This window comes from Cyprinodon tularosa, unplaced genomic scaffold (genome assembly GCF_016077235.1).
Source record: "Cyprinodon tularosa strain WSP-4 unplaced genomic scaffold, ASM1607723v1 ctg306, whole genome shotgun sequence".
In the NCBI taxonomy this organism is placed as follows: domain Eukaryota; kingdom Metazoa; phylum Chordata; class Actinopteri; order Cyprinodontiformes; family Cyprinodontidae; genus Cyprinodon; species Cyprinodon tularosa.
The window spans coordinates 602972-625582 of record NW_024039015.1 but is presented as its reverse complement, the minus strand read 5'-3'; the positions used below and the strand labels follow the sequence as shown (position 1 = coordinate 625582).

Genomic DNA, 22611 nt, shown 5'->3' with positions numbered 1-22611 from the left:
GTGCAGATGAAAATTAAACATTGTAATTTCTTTATAGTTCAAGCCAATATGCTGAAACAGCCCAGAAGGTCAAATCAAATGGGATTTCATCTTAGATTGGATTCAGACAGATGATGAGTGCTTGTCTGGGACTGCTGAAGAAAATAGAAATGAATGATGATTAGGGAACAGAAAAGAGATGATTTAAGCAATTATTCTTTTAAAGAATAATTTCAACTTTTCTCAAAACTTAGTTACAAAATAATATTCATAACTGTTTTTGAAAGAGAAGTAATTTCCCTCCAGACTTCGACCTGCTCATTCCACCTGAACTGGAAAGTGACTGCCAGGGATAACAACATTAAACCAGTTTAAATAAGTAGGAGAAGCCTCTTCTTAATGAACTAAACTCTGTTTTATACTCTTAACAGCAGTGCTGAAGCACATAAGTCTGGTTTTATATTCAAGCATAGAATCAAATCCTCTCTGATAAAAGTTAATAGAATAGAATAGAATAGAATAGAAAACCCCTTTATGGTCCCACAATGGGGACATTCTGGTGTTTACATCAGCAAAAGGATTATACAAAAAAATGGTCACACAAATGTGGACCTTTGAAAAATGTACAAGAATAACATACTAGTGAAGAGTTAACAGATAAACAATAGAATACTGTACTTTAAAGTGTTTAAACAATATAAAACTGTGCACCTGACGAATAAGTAACAAATATACAGCTATGGACATCTTTACAGTAATAGATATTTGAAAATAGCAGAAACATCAGAGATCTTACCGGGTAGAAATGTTTTTAAATTTTCAGATGGATTTAAAGGCACACTATGCAACATTTTTCAGTTAATTAATGTGTTCCATAATGTTTTGGATGATTAAATGAGTAATTTCAGGTCGAACAAAGGTTTTCTCGGCCGCCCTGGTGGTCTGTAGGGGAAATACCGTACTTGCAATTGCAGGAGCCCTCGGCCCGCACCCACAGGCTCAGAAGTCTCGTGCATCGCGAGAGTCGGTCTTGCTTTACGGCGAGAACTGCTACACGCCCCCAGTGAAAGGCATGCTCGTTGCTAGCGCAGTTGCGATATTTGTGCAGTTATCATGGAGGAACCAGCGAGAAAACAGCGAAAGCCCATGTCGGAGCAGGCAAGAAAGAGGAAAAGGGCTCTCTACCGCAGTAGACATGGTGATTCGTTGCGTTCGCCTGTCTGCTAAGCTCAAAACAACCGCGCCTGGCTTTAAAGTTTTTATCCCTTGTTACTTTGGGGACATTTCTACTGGTTTTAGAGAACGCAGATCACTTAGCCCCTGCATTCTTGTTAATGTGTAATTAAATCACATACATAATTCAAAAGCTGTACTTCTAGAAATGTTGCACAACCTCAATCAAAAGATTTTACAAAAATGCAGTAAAACACATAATACTTAAGTGTCTCCTACTTTTAAGCAGATCCCTACAGATTTTAGACTGCAAATCATTAGAACCTGGCTCCACCAATGTATAGTTGCATACTTGGATGTCTACACTATATAACAGTTTCTAACTGCTGATAATGGCTGATAAATATGATTCTACACTTCTTATATCAGTTTTTGTTTGCTTGCATAACTGGGCACGACATTTTTATTATGCTTGTGGTCTAAATAACACTCAGCATCTGTGGCTGCTTATCTATAAATCATTACGTTTGGCAGGTTCATTTATGAACATTTTGCCCAGGACTTTATAATTCCTTCAATACTTTCATCAGCTTTTCAACAACAGTGCCTAATGCTACCACACACAGAGGTACACACTTAGTTAGACACAACCCTGAATCACTATCCTGCTCTCATGAAAGCCACCACATCACAGGTAAACAGTCCTGCCTCCTCTCAGTAATAAATCGCAGTTTGGTGGAGAAGAGCTCATATAGATACCTATTAGACCCCCCAATTGTCTTACTGCCAGCTTTGAATGGTGTCTCTCGATGAGTTTAATTGAGCCCTGAGTGGCATTCATCAGAGTCTATTGTCATTCTTCCTTTTGCCTTTCTCACTGGAGGTAATTGACTGCAGAATAATGCCACACGATCAGTCCATCTATGGAGCGACAAGCCGTAGATTGATTAGGCCTGAGGCAGTGCGGTGAGCCGCACAGTCACTGAGATATTGTTATTCTCCAATATGAAACTGCTCTAATAGAGCTGGACAGAGACTGATGATAAGAGGAGATGGGAAGGAATAAAGAAAGCGCTGAAACATTACCACAGCTCATTTAGGTAAGATTCACATTTTGTAGAGCGAACAGGTTGGGTTGTGCACCGCTTTCCTTCAATATTAGGATTATTTTACTGACACTCTGGGTTAATGGCACTTATAAGACACTCTAAACCAATGACAGTTTTATACTTTGAAGGTTTATATTGTCAGTGAGAGCGTTTGCAAACAGCCCAACGGAAAAAAATGTATGAAATCTGCCAGTGTATTACATTTTTTTAAATACTACCAATCTGTGTGTGTGTGTGTGTGTATATATATATATATATATATATATATATATATATATATATATATATATATATATATATATATGGGCTGCAACTCATCATTTTGCTATTTGTTTTTGATTAATCAATTCATAATCGAAAGTGAATAATCGCAATCTTAAATTCAAAATATGTTTGATTGTTGTATGTATGACTGATGTATGATGATATTTTTATTTTACAATTTTTAGTCTAATTACTGCTCTAAGTGGGTCGCACTGTCCAATAAAGATATATTTTGGAGTCTATTCTCACCAGTTAATGATTAATAGATTACTAAATTAGTTGACAATTATTTCAATTATGGATTAATCCCCATTAATCCGACTGTTTTAGCCCTATATATATATATATATATATCTATATATATATATATATATATATATATATATATATATATATATATATATATATATATATACCCTTGCTGTGGAATGGAAAGAAATACAAAACATGATTTTAATACTTTCATATATAAATTCATGTTTATGTGGACTTCCGCCTGCAAGTCCTTTGAAGTATGTTTGATAAGTGCAATAATATATAAATGCATTACTAGGCAAAAATATCTGCCCCAAATGTGAAGAAACTGCCAACCCCCCAGAGCAGATATGTTCTCCGACTGTTCTTCTATTGTTTCTAAGCAATTCCTCCTGAAATGTGAACCTTGACCCGAGTCTGTCATCATTTTAGCTAAATGTTTGACCACCTGCAGATACACACTCAGGAGGCTCATGTAAGATTTATTTTTACAAGATGTTGCCAAAGGAAATATGGGTTGATTCAGTCCAGTAGTTGATTCAGGCGCTGGGCAGCAACTGGAGCTCTGAAGAGAACACAGGTGAGGTTTATTATGAGTGGAGGATTCTAGAAGTTGAAGTTACAAAGATCAGTTTTACCAAGAGGGTCTGTGCCTGAGTCTGAGAGAATATGGCTTTTAAATAATCCAGGTGGTTTGAAGTAGAAAGAGCAGGAGCTAGGTGGGAGAGCGGACAGGGTTCAATTGTTAAAATTGAGGAGTTGAGGCTGCCAGCCAGGTTCTTGACACCAGAGATCAAACTGATGTTTAATTGGTGGGTTTCACAGAGAGAGAGGAAAATCTGGAACAAAGCACAAGGTAAGAAGCTTTTCTAAGAGAACAAATGAGAACTAAAAAATGCACAGAGAGCTTTAAGCCATCACATTGGTTAGCAATCAGGCATAGGAGGACTGGCAGCACACTCCTCTTATAAAATAATCCGCTCTGATGACAGTAAATGGGCTTGCCTGCTGGAGGACCCAACCATGTTGCTTGATGATGCCTCTGGTGAATGATAAAAAGAACAGCAGCAAACTCTCAGACCCACAAAAGGGTCAAAGGCCATTTGCTTTGCCCATATGCTTCCTGTATCTGATCTTTTCATGACAATCTGAACAACACAGATGTGGTTATTTCAATTGCAACCCAGGCCCCTTGGCTATGTGGTCCTAAATCCAAAATATATCTGATCATTTCAGATTCAACCTGTGTCTGAAGCCCTCTTCTGCATTTTGCACAGCAGAAGCAGGAAGAAAAATAACCATGGTGAACGATAAGGCAGAGAGCACTCTTTCTTCTTGATCTTTTTTAAGAGATTGTTTTGTTAATTGTGGCTCCGGTTTGAAAAGATATAGTTCTAGATGCAAACCCATAACTACCGCCCATTAATTCTTCCATAAACTACTAGTGACATTGTTGCATCCTCTACTTTGCATGAGGGATAGTTAGTTGTATTGATGCAATTCACATACAATTTGCATATATTTGGAAATGAAAATCAGATATTACAAAAAAAAAAAAATCAGAATTGAGCATTAAGGCCTGCAGTGTGAATATAGCCAAAGTCTTTTCCAGCTGCCAACAGCTTCCCTGTCGCTTTGGTTTAACTTCAGTCCTATTTGAATATTTCCCTCCATTCCACATCCACTTATTGGTGCTAGAAGCCTTTATTGGGTAATATGGATTAAAGGTCCTAGGTATAACCTAGAACGGTTAACTTGAGGAGTCTCAGTACATATGATTCTGTCTATCCTTAAGGCAACCAATACTGACTTTGTTATTGCCTTCTTCTATAAAAGCCATGACTAAAGCACAGGGCTTTGAGTTGTCCTGTCAACACATCTTTCCGCCTTACTTATGGATCTGTAGAGCTCTTTCAGATTTAACATAGGCCTCTTAGCATCTTTGCTGACTAATGCTGTCTTTGCAGGACCTTTCAGTCTAGATTAACAGTTATGTCTTGGTAGGCCTGAAATTAGGTCATGTTTTTTTTTTTTATATAGATGGATTAAGCAGAGCTTAGTGTCATTCTAGGCACTTCAGTTCATCTTCTCCTTCTGTTGGATAAACAACCTATTTCTTCAAACCAGGTTAATGGTATAGAGGACAATCTTTTATCTAAGTGTATGAGAAGCTTTGTGCGGAGAGCTCTCCTTGCAAAGCATTATGGGATTTGCTGTCATTGCGGCAGGCTGTCGCTACCCGACAGCGGTGACTAAAAACAAAGATGGTGCAGGTACTGCACAGCGGAGGAGGAATTACGTGACCAACGGGAAGCAAAAAGCAGTAATCAGCTGTCTGAACAGTAAGTTAACTGAGTTCGCTATAAAGTCCATTATATAGTCCCCGCTCTATATAGTGATTCAGGGTTAAGGGCGGACGTTCGGACACAGTAAGCTTGTATGAGCTATGAGAACAACAACTTTTAAACAGAGCATGCACCAGGAGAAATGGGCTCCTGCATGCTCTCACATGAGTTTATTCGGCGTTCCCTCTCAGGGTTGTGCATGTGCATTTCTTTTAAAGTGGAGAGGGCAAGTCTTTTAAAAAATTTGCGAAAATCCTCCACAATACCTTTAAATCATGTCGAAATGTGCATATTGATGTAAGTCTAAAAGTGTGTTTAACAGAACATGTTCATTCACTTCTTTAACTGTATATCAGCTAAAGATGTCCTGAAAGGTCTTAATGACTGATAACAAATGTTAAGGGTTCCGCATGTTGAGGACCTTTGGTGTTTAGACATTAGGAAGTAGGTAATGTTAGAAATTAAAACAGAATTGTATTTTATTTTTTAACCTCTGCTGCAGTTTGAATATGCAAAAACTTTTTGTCCTGTTTCTGATTAAATTATTCATTATTGAATAGTTATATATCCTTCTCTGATCCTTTTCCTGAAAAAACAAGACCAAAAAAAATGAAGATAATATATGAATATAATAATAAAATAGAAAAATGAAGTACAAATAAAGAGTATAGGTCACACAATATTGGAAAAAAATGGTACTGATTTAAGGAAGGAATTAAGTCATTACCTTTAGAACGACACAAAACCGCAACCCTGACAGAGAAATATATTAAGGAGAATAAGTTTCCTCATATTTTCTCTTCCGCTGTGCAAGGAAAAAAAAAAAACTTTTAGAAGTAGCTGAAATGAAAAGCAGCCAGTCAGTATAAAGCTTTTGAGAAATTCTTTAAAAAGCACTTCCTGTTTTTAGGGCAGCTTTAGTCTTTCAAGGTTAGTGGACAGTTATGAAAGCTGAAGGATAATAGTGATGCTTATCTGCTCTAGCTTCCCTTGTCTCAAAGTACCAAAGAACGTCTGATGCACTTTTAAGCACTTATGCTGTCGCTATGTTTTTCTGTATGATCTTGGATACATGGAGACTGGTGGGTGGTTGGGTGTTGCATGTTTTTTTTCTGGCAACTTCATCAACAGTGTACAAAATATTACTTCTGTTATAGCAATTCTATTGTAATATTGTAAACAAGTTTGTGTTTTTCATTTAACGACCAGCTTGTCATTTTTCAGGACAAAAGAAGCTGAAAATTGACTAATTTTTAATCATCTGCTGATTTACCTGTGCAACTTTAAACATAAACTCATAAGCGGATTTGGTACCAGTGCATTTTTTAATCAGACTATACAGAAATTTAGGAATTATGTCCACATTTTTTCTTAGCTTTAGAGTTTGTCAGCATCTGCAAGAAAAGCCTATAGAGAAAAAAAGAGAACAAACTAAGAAAGAAAAATATATGTAATATTTTTTTCTTTTTTTTTTTTGTTGCTGATGCAAGCGACAGTGACAGTGGGCTTATTGCTGAATCAAACACACAGTCACTGCCCTACACAGACTGACCCAGTAATAGGGGCCAATGAAATCTGCTCACTGGGAGCGGGGGACTTGGTTGCCGGTTCCTTAACCGAGTGAAACGATCTCATTCTGCTGCCGTCATACAAAGCAAACAGTATACTTCAATCACCACCAAACCCCATTGTCCTCTGGGGTTTGGTGCTGGCAGCTTTGACACATAGGAGAAGGATTTATGCTGCTACATAGTGTTACCCAAATGAACATGACATGCAATGCACCCTGGGATTTCATAGTTATATGTTTTACTTTAGGTGTTCAACAAAGATAAATATTTAAAAGGGATAGGGACCTGCCTCAGCTCCTTTATGGTTTAGATTATTTGTAAATGTTTAGTTCTTTGTTTTTATCCTATAATCAAACTGTAGTGTAAAGAAACTGAGAAAAACAGTCAAGGACCTAAAACAAGCTAAGCTCTTTCTTTGAAAGGCTGCATTTTTTACTATGCTGATAAAGATTTTGCTAAGAAATGACCCAGATAGCAGAGTTTTAATCCACTATATACTGCAGCCTGAATCTGGGCAAATTTTATCTTTTTTTTTGGTAAAAACAGTCATCAGGCTAACTTAAATTGATTCTGTCTGGAATAGGCCTGCAGTCAGTCATGTAGCAAATGCTCAATAATAATGATCAAACCTGCTCATGCAGCGCACCAGAACCTCTCATTTATCATATTTCATACAGGTTATTCATGTCATGGATTATAGGGATTTGACAAGCTACCAGGGCCTTATAAAATGCCATTTTCTATGAAGTCTTACGACTGCACAAGCAAGATACCAGCAGCACAATGTTAAAAGGATTAATAATCAGCTCAGTGTGAAGAATTCTGCATGAACTTATTTTGGCATCCTGGGATCCTCACTGTCACCAGCATGTTTGTAAATGTTTTATTTTTTTCTGGCTGAATTAATAGCACAGGAAAGTAAACACAACATCAATGGTGAGTCTGCTCTTGCCGCTACTCTGCTTCTCTACCATCAAACCGGATGTCCTCAGGGGTTTGGAGAGCTGAGGAAAACCCTGTTTTCTGGAACCTTATCATCTCTGCAGCTTGCCCCTATGTAAAAAAAAAAACCCTCAAAGAACCCAAGAAAGACAAAAATTAGCATAATTTCCAATTTTCCATGCATATTATCGCTATTCTTTAATATAGTTTTTGATGTATCCACCAGTTTTTCAAGCAACTGAACTGGAATCCAAAAAAGCACACCTTGAGAAATGTGCTTGTCTCTCAGGACTATAGTGTTCTGAATATCAAGTTCAAAGTGAAGTATTATTGAGTTCAAGCACTGAATTCTGTCAGAAACCATTCATTTAACTAGTAAAAATCAGCTTTTAAATTTGCACATTTAAAAATTATACATATCTCTGTCTGTCTTTTTGTTATTGGATGTACTATGGGGTGTAACAGTACATCAGTCCATATCAATATATGGCTCAAATGATAAATAATACAAATATAGCAAAGCAAAATAAAAACATGAAATTGCATCCTCAATTTACGATACACTACGACGTGTTCCTCTGTTGCTTTGGCACCTTTTCACACATTTTTACCTAATGATATTTGCACAACCACAACATTTAGTTATTTGTTCACATCTGAGCTGGTGTTTCCTATTCTTTCTGACAGATTGCATCTGCTTTTGGACGTACATTAATCACTTTCATAAAACTCTGCTGTTTAATAACATTATCATTATCCTATCCCATGTCTGTTAAACTAAACTAAAGCTTTCTAAATCTATAGTCATTTGATATAAAACGAATAATCCTCATGTCATCGCTTTAGTCATAACATATAAATGTCCTGTTTTCAGAATTGTAAATTAAAATGTATAAAATTCCTATCAGGACAGATTTTTTTTATTTTTTATAAGAAACATTTTTTTGTCATCTAGACAAATCATGCAATATTGCATAATGAAATAATAAATATGCTGTTGAGGGTTGTTTTTAATATGAAGCATTTCCTGGTTCGTCTCAACAGCCTTATTCTCCATGCATCCTCACTTACAGAGAGACAGATGATTTGGAAATATTTTTTAAACACTGTAAGTTATGCAGACTGCCTAATTGTTTGCTGCTTCTTATAGTAAACTCGCTGTCTGATTAAAAAAAGCAATTATTTCCCATATTTAGTGACTCTTTGCTGCATTGCATCATGTTCAAAATCAAAACCAGTTTGACTGATGTGATCTGAAATTAATGTTTCTTCAGCAGGACAATGATTGTATTAAACAGAGCGGGAGACGTCTGTAACCTTGTTTGTTTTTGTAGGTGTAAAAAAAAAAAAGGTGGTTTTCATTGTGTTTTTGTTATGCAAACCACTTCAGTCATAGAAAGGCATAAAACATGTAATTTTTGGACTAGCCAAACTGAAATTAGGATATAATGCACTGAATACGAATCCTTCAAAACACAGTTTGTTGTTTTAGAAATGATTCCTATATTGTTGAAAACAAAAACTGGGGATTCTCATTTTTTCCTCCCAAAAAAATATTGCCACAATCATGTGAGTCGTTTTGTCCTCTGGGCTGGTGGATTTGTTTCACCCCAACTTAGCATGTTTTTCTTCACCTCACTGAACACGGGTTTTGGTTTTTGAATTATTCATCTTAACCCTACCTTCAATTTCTTTATTTTTTTCTTTTTTATTCCTGTTTTCTCTCACCTTTCTTCCCTGGTATTCTGGATCTCATCTGTATTCCCTGTTCCATCACAGTGCAGTTTTTACCCCTGTCCTATCCCTGCTCTTGTTTCTCAATAAGTGATGCTGTGTTGCCTAGATACTTGTCTTCTCTTCTCTGTATGAGGGAGGCTGGCTTTGGGAAAGATGGGATGGAGAGGGGGAGGATGGAGAGACGGCTGAGGAAAGGAGGCCATCAACAATCACCAACGGGCTATGAACCCACTGAAGGAAGACGGCTGGGGGGAAAAAACGAAACGTAAAACAGAAGGGGTTGCTGTCAGTCTGTCAGTCTCTGCCTCAGTCTTTTTTGTTGTTGTTTTTTTTTTTTTTTTACCACGGTATAAGTGGAAGTTTTGATTTCAAATAACTCAACGAAACTTGTGTAAATGTTTGTTTTTGCGTGATCCCTTTAAAACAACAATGACACTAGTATTTAAAAATTCCCCCCCCAAACACACACACACAAACCCTCACTTCTGTTTTTCCTGTCACTCCTCCTTGCATTGTGGCCTTTGCTCTCCTGCTCAGCCCCCACCATTCATTCCTTCCCCCATTTTAACCAGTGCCCGTCTCCAAGGCAACCACTCCATCATCCTCTTATGGCTTAGCTGCCAATAGCATTACTGATGATTTGCTTGTGTGTGATAAGTATTACGGTGCCCTGCTGTGCTCCTCTCCTTCTTCTGTTTGGTAAGACTTTGAAGATTTAGAGCCGGTCAAGATTGAAAATTGATTTCTGATGCATTATGTCGAGACGTGATCTATATACAGAGGCTACTGAGAAGAGTTTTCGGGTAAACTCATTAAAAGTTTCAAGACTGATAACTATAATAAAAGCCTGCTCATATTCGTCTTGCTTAACTTTTAGTTTAAAGGAAAGATCAATACTTATGATTGTTTTATCTTGGAATTTCACTGAATGTGTTTGAGACGCTGTGATTATTCAAGCTTTTTTTTTCTACCTCTTCCTTATTCATTGATAATTTAACTTTATTGGTGAAAACTCTACCAACACGAATCATTGGTGTGAATGTAATCAGTTTTGGCCTTGGTGCATTTAGGCTAGCGTTATTTTTGCCACGATGGCGATAGATGTTACAATTAGACAGAAAAAGAACTTTAACAAAGTTTGGCCACATTCCCACTACTGGCTTGGTCCAGTGATTGGTCCAGGGATCAGTGAAAGTGACAAACTTCACATTTTCTGTTTGAATCCTGCAGTTGGGATGGATTGTCTCAGGAGGCAGTGTTGCTCCAGTGTTTAAATGAACAAAAGCACAATTAAAGAAGTCTCATTAGGAGTATCTGTTGATACTTTGAGATGTGAACTTTTTAAAATTCTCTCATCTTCAGAGTTCTGTTCTTTATTTTTCTTTTCTCTTCTTGTTTTAACTAAATGTGCTCCTGTTGTGTCTCTTCCTACTACTACTTCAGCGATAGTTTCAAGGTGTTACTTTATTGTATGTCTCGTTCCATGTCTTTCGGTTGTGCTGTTCTTTTTACATCTCGTTGCAGGTGATGAAACAGACTGAAAATGTTTTATCATTATCTCCTTTCTATCTCCTCTTTCATCTTTTCTCCTTTTTTTCCTGTTTTTCCTCCTCTATTCTATTTACATTGCAGTGTACATATAATCTGTAAAACTCCCTGCAGAATTATAATAAAGCAATTTATATGCATGAAACAAACGGAACACTATGGCAATAGCCCTGCTGCTCCACTTGTGAAAGTAAAATCTGTTGGGGTTTTTTTGGCATCAAGACAATTATTCTTATTGCCACATTGCCAGGACACTAAAAAAAAAAAAGAAAAAAAATCTCTTCCTGTCTTGAGGATTTTAGGTATTCTTCTCTGGACTGTTAAAGGGTTGGGTATGGGTCCCCAATAGGGCCATCCAGTCCAGTAACTGGACCAGTGTCCAATGTGGCTGAGGTCAGAGTCTTTCTGAAAACTTAAACTAGATAACCTCCTCATTTTATTTTGTAAACCATTGCACTAATGAATTGGCCAATGCATGCACTTATGGACTGATACAGATTCCCCCCCAAAACAGAAAGTTTCAACCATCTGTCCCAATCTACAAATAAGATGTAATTTGTGGGCAATTGTTCAAGAAAAACCTGGTGATAACCAAGGCTATAAAGTCAAAGATGCTTAAATTTCAGGTTCTCGGTCCACAACGATCTTTAAGGACTGAGAAGAAATTAAAATCTCGCTGCAGCTTTATGTTCACTTAAATGAACTTTGTTGAGAGGTCACTTTGTTAGAAAAGACAAATATGGTGCTATTTGTCCACAATGGGACGAATAATGTTTGAAGTCAAGTTTAGATCATCAATGTAACCAGCAATAGCTTCAACTGTTTTATGTCCAGTGGCACTAAAAGGTTAAAATTTGAACACAACTGGGTGTTCCAATGGGACAATGGCGTCAGTTAGTAAACAGTTTTTATAAAGAATAAACCTTGTTAGCATTGAGCTTCTGGAATTGGTCCCAACTATAACCCCATTGATAAGACATTTTTCAGGGAGCTGGATGATACCTAATGGTTATTCTTTTGAAGCTTTTTGGCTAACAGAATATCCAATTTATTCATTATGCAGGATTTGAAATCCATTGAATTTTTTTGTTATTGTACAGGCATTAAAATGATGCGTTCGCATTTGTCTGTCCAAAGGGCTAAAATAATGCCATTCATGTCGATTGTGATTGCAACTTTTTCTCCAAATTAATAACACAGACAGAGGAGTTATTTTATTTTTCCATTACTTTTTTTCTTAAAAATAAACCATTTAGGAGTTTGTTTCTTTCTTTAGAAACCAAACATACATGGTTTTCCTGTCCTTTCCAATCTCCACAGCCTGCTTTCATTTTAACTGAGAGATGCTACAGTATCCCTGCACTCTCATCCAGCTTTTGTGGGAAGCTTTTGTTTGGTGCTTTTTCTCTTCTTCCTTCCTCCTTCAAACAAGCAGTCTTCAACAACTCTTTAAGACCACCATGTTTCTTTGTGTTTTCGATATGGGGAGGAGGGGAATTCGGCTGCAGAGAGTGCTAATACGCCTTCTTAGCTTGATGTGAAGCCGCCACGGTCACTGCTTCCATATTCAGTTCCTGCCCCATGTCCAAAGAGAGCTCCATAATACTTCAGCATTTATACTGAGACAAAAGACAAGTGAAAGGAAGAGCAACGATGTAAGAAAGGCTGCCTGTACTATAGAAGTTAAGTCTACTTCATTTTTTTTTTTATTTGGAGGGGATTTGTATGATTTGCATCCTGTTGCTTGCAGAAAATAACTTGGATGATTGTTTATTTGGTTTCTTATCGAAATTCAATCTATCCTTTAAAATAATCCAGATTTACTTCTTGGCAAAATACAAGAAAGGAAAAAAATCTCTAGCATTTGTTAAAACTAAAACAAAAATAAAGTAAAGTATCTTGTCAAAGGGCCGGATTTACCAAAGGTTTGCGTGTATTAAAACGTGAGCTATTTCACTGCGCACGCTAAAAAATGTACAAACTGATCTATCAACAGCGTGCTAAAAGCATTTGATCTTTAAAACGTGCTAAATAGCGCCTGTGATCCATTTAGTACTTTTTCTGCAATGAATATGCAATATGGGGCGTTTACACGCTAAAGTGCGTCTTGTGGGAGGAGAACATGTAAATATATTAATTTAGCACTCGCAAAGTGATTTATCAAACTTGAACGCAATTTTGCTAGCGGTATCTGACTCTATATTTAACACGTTTCAAAAGAAGGTGCAAATGGTCTGTATGCGTAATTGCGCACACATGGCAGCGGTTATTGTCGCAAGAAGGAGACATGGAAATGAAGCAAGGAGACGCAGAGAACGCATTTTTTCACTCCGTGTGAATATTTTTGGGATGAACGAGGAAACGATCATCAAAACATATCGTTTATCCAGCATTGCCATTTTGGAGCTGTTGGGGGAACTCCGAATGGATTTGGAGCCAGCCACAAGGAGGACCCACGCAATAACAGATATCACAAAACTCCTTGCAACATTGCACTTTTTTGCATCTGGGTCATTCCAGCGTACGGTTGCAGCGTGAGCTGGGATCTCCCAATCTCGTTTTTTCAGAAGTGCTGTCCGACGGGGTCGGGGTTCTCCCCCTGCGCCTGTGGAGCAACGTGCCAAATGCTGCGGGGATCTCATCCACAGTCACAGGCCAATACAAAACACCTGTTTTTTTTTTTTTTTACTGCAGCACATACCACCTTAGGGAATAAAGGTTGCCAATTTATAAATAAATAAATAAATATATATATATATATATATATATATATATATATATATATATATATATATATATATATATATATACTTATTTATTTTTTTTTTGTTGGGGGTCACTGTAAGATTTAAATTTCTTAATGCACTAGTTTGTACAGACTACAAACTACTTTGCCGCAAACCACAAAACGCGCAAAACCATCATTTAAATAGGGCGTCTCCAACAGTTTTGCACCTTCCACCAGTTACGCAATCGCTCTTGTTAAATCACCCGCAAACCATGGTTCAGCCCCTCGCGCAAAATTCCACTTTGCGAGCGCAAATTACTGCACGCAAAATTGGATCTTGATAAATCTGGCCCAAAGAGTTTGCAATCTTTGAAATATTATTTTTACCAACAACTCAGTTTGGTAAGACACATTTATTGGTATAAAGTGTGTGATGCTTTGTTCTTTCAAACTGAATCCAAGCAGTAGCAAGTAAAATCCAGATAAAGGAATATGTTCAAAACAGTACTACTCTGCTTCTCATCTCTCCTTTTCTCTCATTGCACCCAGGTTTAGGTTTGCATTAAAATCAATATCTCTGAACCTTTGAGTTTTTTAGACAGTTTAGACTATTTTTCCTTGGTATTCAAAATTATATTTTGTCTTTGGTTGACCCTGACATAAAATGGACTGTCTGCAATTAAATGTTGAATCATTTGGGCATACATTTGAGTTTTCGCACTGACAATAAAGATGTCAATACAAACACCAAACCCAACCTGTCATCAGGGTTATGAAACTGTCAAACTCGAGCATCTGCCTTGCATTGAAAATGACTGAATAAAACTCTAAAATTAGCTGTGTGAATCTGATACAGAAGTATTCAGTTTGATCACCAGTTTAAGTAAACTCTAACTCTGATGTTGAAAACGTGTTAATGGTGTTTCAATTACACTGCAAAAACTACGCAACAGAAAAATTAAATAACAATTTATTAAAAAGTGCATTTGCACTTAGTCTTATTTAATGCTCAAAATATCTACCAATGGCAAGAATACTGGCATGTCCTGGTTCTGGAGCCCTTTTAAGTCGCTGTTCTCACACTGATTCCTCTTTGCCCCAGCCTGAGCTCAGGAACACTGTGTCCCCTTACCTCTGTTGTCCAGATGATTTGTCCCCCCCTTTTCTTTCTTTTTTTTTATTGGCACACCAAAACAAACATGGACCAAGTGCAGGAGAGAGATGCAAATCTGCTCAGAAAAGCAAATGACAACAAAAAAACCCCCGCAACATCCTGCAATTTAAATCTGTCTTCTTCACAATGACCAGGATGTTACCGGTCATTGCCGGTGTAAGTCTAGTTTACATAGATCATTTTATAAATAATATTTATTCATCTGTGTAGGATTGGATATGGATATATAACTTGCCAAAGTTCCATTTGAGTGTAATGACGATTTCTATTGTAATTGGTTTTTGTCAGCACTGCGCTGCCGTAGAGCCAACAATGTCTGCCTCCATGTTAGGTTTATTCAATGATGATTATTAAAGTAATGTGTGTTCATATGAAACATTGTAGAAATGAGATGCTCCACTCCTGTCTCATGATTCAGTCAGGAGACCATCCTGCCTTGTCATTCTAGTGGAGCATCCTGTCTTTATGAACTGATCAATTGTTCTGTCAGAACAATACTCTGTTGTAACCATGTGTCATGTTCTGTTAATAAAACGCTCTGCGGAGGAGGTCCAGTGTGAGACAGTGTGTTTGAGTCTGGGGTTCAACAGTCTCTCCTTCCTGCAGAAGCCATATGAAAATCCATTACTGTGTATTTCAGTTCTTCTTCTTTTACAAACCTACATTTTTGAACCCAACACTCCACAAATGGAAACACATTGCCGTGCAGTTAAAAATAACAATTTCTAAGGTAAGGCAAAAATTAAGATTGGACCTTTAACTTCATAGATCATATACAACATACAAATAGATTATATGTACCATTTATGTCAGTAATTCCCTGTAATGATTTCACCATGTACCTTTAAATTAGGTTAACTAGATATCATATAGTTGAAATAAGATAATCAAGTTTTATCTGATCTTAAACGTTAAGTTTTTTTTTTTACCTGCTTAAACAAAGACAGATTGCCCTTATTTGAAAAAGGCATTTACTTATATTTTCATTTTTGTGGTGCTATTCCTCACCAATGCAAATATATAAATATAGAAAATTCCAAAATGTTAACTTTTTTTTTTTTTCACTTTGTCATGATTAGACCATATGTTTCACACTCTGTTTATAGGGAAACAGCTTTCCTTATAAACAGAGAGCAAAATGGTTTGGCAGCAGCTTTAAGAAACACCTTTAAATTCAAATGTACATTGATATTTAGTGTAACTGCTACAGATAAACTGAGGAAGAAAGTATCTTATGTATAAAATTCTTAAATTGAGATGATTAACAAGAAAGAGGAACTTGTGTCATATGGGAACCAGCTAATATAGTACTCATTATATTATCTCTAAAAGTTTTCAGATGCTGTGAAAATTTGCAGTCAAAAAACTCTTTTTTTTTTTCTCTCTCTCCCTTTAAGTTATCTCAGTCCCCTCCTCCCATGATACCCGTCTCCCCCCACCACCTCTCAATATTACAGCTCTAATACTTCCACACCAAGTGCAAATATTTGAGTCTGCTGTCAAATCCCTAATCACACCGATCAATCTCCTGGATATTACCGTTCATTTGAAGGCTTTTGGATTACTCAAATGATTTTGCATTTTTTTCCTCTGAACCTAGTCCTCCCTCATAGATGTATTTGATTGGAGTTTTTCCAAGCACTTGGTGAAAAAATAGTAAGTATATCCATCAGTTTTCACTGTTATGAGTCTTGTTTTATATAGTTGTGGCAAGGATATTGCTGTCTTACAACATTTAAAGACCCCCAACATGCCTGCCCTACATTCACTATTGCCTTGTGTTGACCTTTTAATTCATAAAACAATTAAAATGCAAAGAAACACCAATGAACTTGTGGTTGTGGCTGAAAGTGCTCAGAAATAACAAGCCTGTATGGTTGAGGGTGGAAAACAAGAAAATGTCTGGAGCCTGCATATTATCAGGCTAATTAGGCAGAGCAAGGCACTTCTGAATGCATAGCTAATGAGCACCTTCTCCATCTCTGTCGGGATCACCCAGCACATCTAATGGTCACATAAATTCTCATTTATAGGTCATAATCTGTCATTTATGTAGACGAGCCGCCCCAATTAGAGACTTGGGTCCTTCAGACTGATGCCTCTCTTGGGGATTCGCAGCTCTGGTTTGCTACCATTCACAAAACCCTATTAGTGACAAACCTTGACCCGGCGTTATATCTGACCCTGGTAGACCGAGAATAACCTAGCTCATAAAAGATGCAGGTACACGCAAATGGTTCCAGGTGCTTATAGTGAGTGTCCTGTCTGTTTGTCGTAATGGCAGACTGGAAGGAAACTACAATAAAAGCTTTGACAGAGTAAGTGTGTGCTTGGAAAATGGGGAACTCTGTTCAGCTTGCTGCCATTTGCTATTCTACTGCTGCCATTTTGGTTGACAATTACTATTGTATCATCATTTGCCAAAACTATTTATATAAACCACGTGGATGACATTAGAATTGTAAATGGATCATAAACTTAGGCTGCATTCTGTTTAGCTCTAATTAGAAGTAAAAATGTAAATTGCCAATGAGCAGGGACCTTTAACTCTATCCCACTGGAACCAACGAAAGGCCAAAGAGTCGCTTTTCCATAACCCCGACGGTGATACGTGAATTTGTCCCCAACTGCTATAAAACAGTAACCAACTGCAGTGGATGTACTAGGTAGGTTTTAATTAGCAAAGCTAGGACAATGGCTTTATAATTCATGCATTTTGAAGATGTTCTCACACTTTACATATGATAAATTATCAGCATTTAGGATTTTTAACTATTAATACTTAGAGGCAAGTCATTTACTTAGTGTATTTCCTAGATTTCCCCCTCTACTCTTTGGGTCTCCTTTTACTTCTAGGTTTAAATGTAAGTCTTATATAATTTGTCAGCATTTCAACACAAACCATAATGCAATAATTAGTTGTACCTGTCTCTGTGCTCTCTGTGCCCCTACTTGTTGTACATGACTTCTTTATCACTGTTGATTTTCTAACATCATATTGTGTTGTTTCTAAATCTTGGTTTAAAACTTACATTTAATTAAGCTTTTTCAAACTGCTGGAGTCCTTCAGAGATCAGTCAAAGGGATAATAGGATGAAATATTTCACTTTATTTTGTTGTTTAATTATCTTCATGCTTCCCTGCAATGGACTGGCGACCTTACCAGGGTGTACCCCGCCTCTCACCCGTAGACAGCTGGAGATGGGCACCAGCACCCCTTGTGACCCCGCCCGAGACATTTCTCCGACTTTGCTCTCGGGCATTGGAAAATCAAATGTTTCCATTGCTCGAATAACAGCAGTAGCTGTGGTTCAAATCTGAAACGTCTTTGGGAAAAAGCCCTATGTGGGAGTTAGTATTTGACTTATAACTAATTTGATTTCAATATCCTCTATCCTTACATCGCTTTTTACCAAGTCCCTGGTAGAAATTAAGTTTAAGAAAAACCAGCATCTACAGTGAGTTATAATGTCATATCAGCTAAAGTCAAGCTCGCTGTTATAAGATGGCAAGTATAAGCTAATGGGTTGAACGTTGAACAGCCCACACTCTGATGACCCTGGGATGAACCTGTGTTGTTAGCCCCTGTTGACCCATTCCACATACCGTCCTCCCTGCTGCTGCTGCCGCTTTCCCAGAAAGTCAATTTTGATCCTTTTATCTCCAGCTGCCCCTGGAGACCTCCCTGTTCTCTACAGACTCTCATCAGGGTCACATTTTGTCTTTCTGTAACTTCTTTTTCTTCGATGGCTGTTAGAGGAAGACCTCAGAAATCTCAGAGGGCCGCCTTTCAGACAAGACAACCAAGAGTGGTGTCTTAGCCCTGTCATCCCTGTCAAATGCTCAGTGCACATGGTTATCCTCAGAATGGAATAGTGTTTGATAGCAAAGCTGAAAATAGATTGCAGTACAAAAGTAGGCCAAACGTTTCATATCCAAGTTTGTTTATCATTTAGAAAATAAATTGTAAAAACCTCTCATTCAAAAAGCTGCATTTACTAATATAAAAGATAGAGGGGAAATATTTTATTTCTTCAGGAATAACTTACAGAAAGCAAGCTAAATGAGGATTCAAGCTACAGTCTGTGCTAAAGTTGTAGGCCAGCCAGCAGTGCTGAAACTTAAGACATATTTGATTCTGAAAGCCTGTAGAGTTCACTTACAATGTGGGCGTTTTAAAATTTTCTATTTGTAAACCGTTCTCTTGAGAGAAACTTCTTGTTGTTGTTCCAAGACTATGAGGAACATGATACAGTTGTTTTTGTTCAACACAGTATTTGCTGGAAAAACACAGAAGTTAACATTTGATGCCTTTCTAGAACTGAAGGCTAACTGTACTGATGCAGTATACTTGAATATAAATTTTTCAAAGGTCAAGCAACTTTGAGCATAGCTACTGGACTTGGGAAACTGAAAGGTCAGGTTAGGAAATATAGCAAAACTTATTGTAATATTACCTAGGTAAAAAAAAAAAAACTAAACTAAAACATTACAATCAAGTTTTCTGAAAAATACTTTTAAAAAGTCAGTTAGAGGTCTATTAATATGGTATTTACTTTGGCATATCAACAAATACTACATTCAGTGTCTTTGATTTGTATACTCTGCCTTATTATTTGGTAATTTAGCTCAATTGTTTTTAATATTAGACTCAAAAGAACTTAGACTTTTAGCACTTTTCCAGTCTTGTGGAAGTTTGTTCCAGATCAGTGGAGCATAGGAACTAAATGCTGCTTCTCCATGTTTGGTTCTAGTCCTGGATGTACAGAGTAGGCTGGAACTGAAAGGCCTGCTTGGTCTGTGAGGCTGATACACTGACAACGAATCTGTTATGTATTGAGGTGCTGATCTGTTCAGTGATTTATAGACTAACAGAAGGATTTTAGAGTCTATTCTCTGAGCTAGAGGGAGCCACTGGAAGGATTTCAGAACCGGGCTGATGTGTTCTACTGTCTTAGTTCTAGTGTGAACACGGGCAGCAGTGTTTTGGATCAGCTGTAGCTGTTTGATGGAATTTTTGCAGTAATTGATTCTTTTAAAGAATAATGCATGAATGTGTTTTTCTAGATCCTGCTTGGCCAATAGTGCTTTAATCCCGCAGATGTTCTTCAGGTGATAAAATGCTGACTTAGTAACTGCCTTTATGCGTTTCTTTTTTTTTTTTTTTTGCCTTTATGCGTTTCTGAAGGTTCAGGTCTGAGTCCATGATGACACCAAGATGCCGGCCATGAAGAAGCTGTAGGCTAACTCTGGGTCTCTCTGAATTTTTAAAGCTCATAGATTCCTATTGACTCTAAAATAAAAATTGTATTTTACAGTTTGCTTTTCATGGTATCTCAACTATGTTTGTATATCTATTGCCAAATCTAAAATACTTAGACTAATCAAAGCTGAAATGGACCATTCTACATTCATTCCTTAGAGTAAAGTTAGATTTTTTTAAACCATTAGTCTTTTTTATTTAACTTTTTTTTGCATCATGAACATGTTAGATAACTGCAATACATGATACACTCAAATCTGGGCTTGATTTTTCCACAATGATTCAGATTTCTTTGATCTATATTGAAACTTTGCAGTGTTGTGAATTCTGAAGACCTAAAAAAATAAGATTCTAAAGATTTTAAAGGTCATACTTTATCTTGCTCTCATGTGCCTAATGTCTCGCCAATTCAAACATCTTATGCGATGCAAACTGGTATGCTGTAATGAGAGGGTAGAAGAAGCAGCTTTTAAGTGACCCGTACACATAATGTTTGCAGATGTGCTTTGCCTTACTCTTTTGCCCCAAAGAGAAGTAGTTTTCCAGTAGAGACAGATACTTATCAATAAAGATAAAGTTAGAGCTTCCTCTTTTGTGTATATGTTTGATTGCATGAGTTAGTATCTCTTTAAAAATCATAACTTTCTTTAAACCTCCACAAACACTTTGCTGCTTGGTTGGGTTTTTGGCTAAGTATGCTTAGAAAAAGGTCAAACCAAACATAAAACCTTTATAGTCTTTAAACTACAACTGTCACCTCCTCTCTATGAGGTAAACCAAAAGTTATATTAAGGTTTAGACATTGCTTTCTCTTTGCTATTATATTCCAATTGACATTTATTTGTCCGTTGATGCTTCCGTCTTCCATGGTTACTGGTTGTCTCTGAATAATGCATATTAAGTAATGAGTTTCCCAAATGGATCAGTGGACAGTCAGTTAGGCCTTGTATAAAGCAATCAATTATTCGATCAATAGACCTTATTAGTCCATCATATAGTTAAGTTGTAGGTATGGGCCTCCTGATTGAATGAATAATTCACAGGACACAGAGGGGAAATGGGAAGGCCGGCCCTGTTCAAGGCTGTCTCATATTAGCTCTTGTATTCTTGCTGTATGAAATCAAAATATTGAAGCATTACAGATACATCTTTATGCATTGCATTTTCTCATTCATTATATATTTTTTTAAAGTTGGTCATTTGAATTGTGCATATAGACTGTTGATTTTAGGATGTAGGATACTTTATTTCGGAGGCTGATTTTAGGACAGTTTTTATTTATGGGAAGGCTTTTCTTACTTTTTATATTATCAGTCAAAGGATCAATGTTACACTTTTATACAATGTTACATATATTTAAGCTTAATTAGGTAAAAACAATCTTTAAATCTCTGTGTTAGTTTGGTCTGAATGGTACCACTATAAACATGTTAATGTGCTTATTGTCCAAACGTGTAAAAAATTATCCAAAATTGAGGTTACTTTTACAGTTACACAAACGAATGGAATTCATTTGAGGTATAAACCTTTGTAGCACATGTGAAAGTTATCGTAGATTTCAAAGTCTTTGAGTAAAAGTCGTGCTGCGCGGGTTACTGTTAGATTTCCTACACACGTTTTCAGATCTTGGTCGGCGGTCGAGATTCCGGCATGGAGTGGTTTGTGCTTGGTTTGGTGTTAATAGGCACTATTTCATAGACCTAAAACAAACTTGCTCAAGGGGGTAAAGTCGAAACCAATGGCGCCAGTAGCTGACGGGGATAATCTGGATGAGGCGGAGCCTTTGAAGATTAAAATACTGAACTTTTACTTCCCCTCTTTCCCCCATGGGAACCTTTAAAAATCATATAAACCTATATCAAAGAGTAAACTGAAAATGTTTATCATTTGTGTTTTGCTAATTTCCCTCCACAACATTTCCTCAAAATGTAACTATGAAAATGTTTAGATACATTTTCACAATGTCAACTTACAGTCATGAATACCAACATGAATACTGCTGTATGCCTATTAGTCGGTGTAGGAAAACCATTCTCAATTCCCAGTGCGGTATTCTAAATCCCCTTCCTGTTTTTAGTGTCCATGTTTCCTTTTGCTAATTGCATCCAGCTTTCTGGAATCAGACCTGAATGGCTGTGTAGGTGTTAATTGGTTTAAAGCACTGCAAACAGGAGCCAAAGCAGAGAGAGGGGAATTAGGACAGAGTATGGTGCACATAAAATATCACAGTGTGGCCTGAATCAAGCCATGCCTGGGATAGAGGTTTTCTGGATAATGTTTGCACTTTTGTCTAGATAGAAAAGAAACAGTGCATGAAACAAATTCAAACGTACTTTTAAAATTCTCAAACAAACTGGATTCATTTTTTGAATCCTAAGCTGAATTTAATCTTTTACATGATATAAGGTTTAAAAATGTTTTATTCAGAAGGACAGCACATAGGATAATGAGTTCCTGGCAAATATGGAGCACATGTATTCAGTGGAGAAAAACAAAGAAAATTACAAATTTAGATTTGCTTCA

General features: G+C 37.0%; 1 protein-coding gene across 3 annotated transcripts in view; it reads left to right on the top strand.

Moving 5' to 3' along the window:
* The window catches only part of LOC119787944 (partitioning defective 3 homolog), a 502126-nt gene that overhangs the window by 97864 nt on the left and 381651 nt on the right, over positions 1-22611 (top strand). The gene's annotated exons all lie outside the window — the stretch shown is intronic.